Below are 557 nucleotides of genomic sequence, written 5' to 3' on the forward strand. Positions count from 1 at the left end.
TTTGCTTATTTTGAACAAGCCAAATGGATACAGGGAGAAGAGTTGGGATCTGGACCAGAACTCGAGTGTCTGCATACCAAAACTCTTGGTTTTGACTGGTGTGGATATTGGAGACGCTTGAACTCCGTCTGTCTGTATGTTTGGAATAATTCTGTCCTTGTCTAGACAATGTGCTGTGCACAACTCCCTCGCCCAGTGAAAAGGAATCGCTGTATAGTTTGTCCTGAATAAATCCTGTTTCTATTGTTTTGCCAGCTTCGGTGCTGTGTTATTCAGGGAAAACAGAGTGGTAGCTCTGTTTTATGTAAAGTAGAAACCGTCTGTCTGCTGAAGTGGGAATGAACTCGGTGTCCTGGAGGATGAGTATGTGACGAGTAGCGATGCAAGTAGACACATTTAATATGAATAAACTTCACTGTATTCTGTGTACAACTCATGAGCTTGTCTTTTTCAGATTCACAGATCTCTGTGTGCAGAAAAATACTCTTCTGGACAACCAGATTACGGCTTCAGCTGAATCCACTGCTGCCAACGGCGACTGCTGACGCAGGCGCCGC

This window comes from Mesitornis unicolor, unplaced genomic scaffold, assembly GCF_000695765.1.
Source record: "Mesitornis unicolor isolate BGI_N332 unplaced genomic scaffold, ASM69576v1 scaffold48323, whole genome shotgun sequence".
Classification (NCBI taxonomy): domain Eukaryota; kingdom Metazoa; phylum Chordata; class Aves; order Mesitornithiformes; family Mesitornithidae; genus Mesitornis; species Mesitornis unicolor.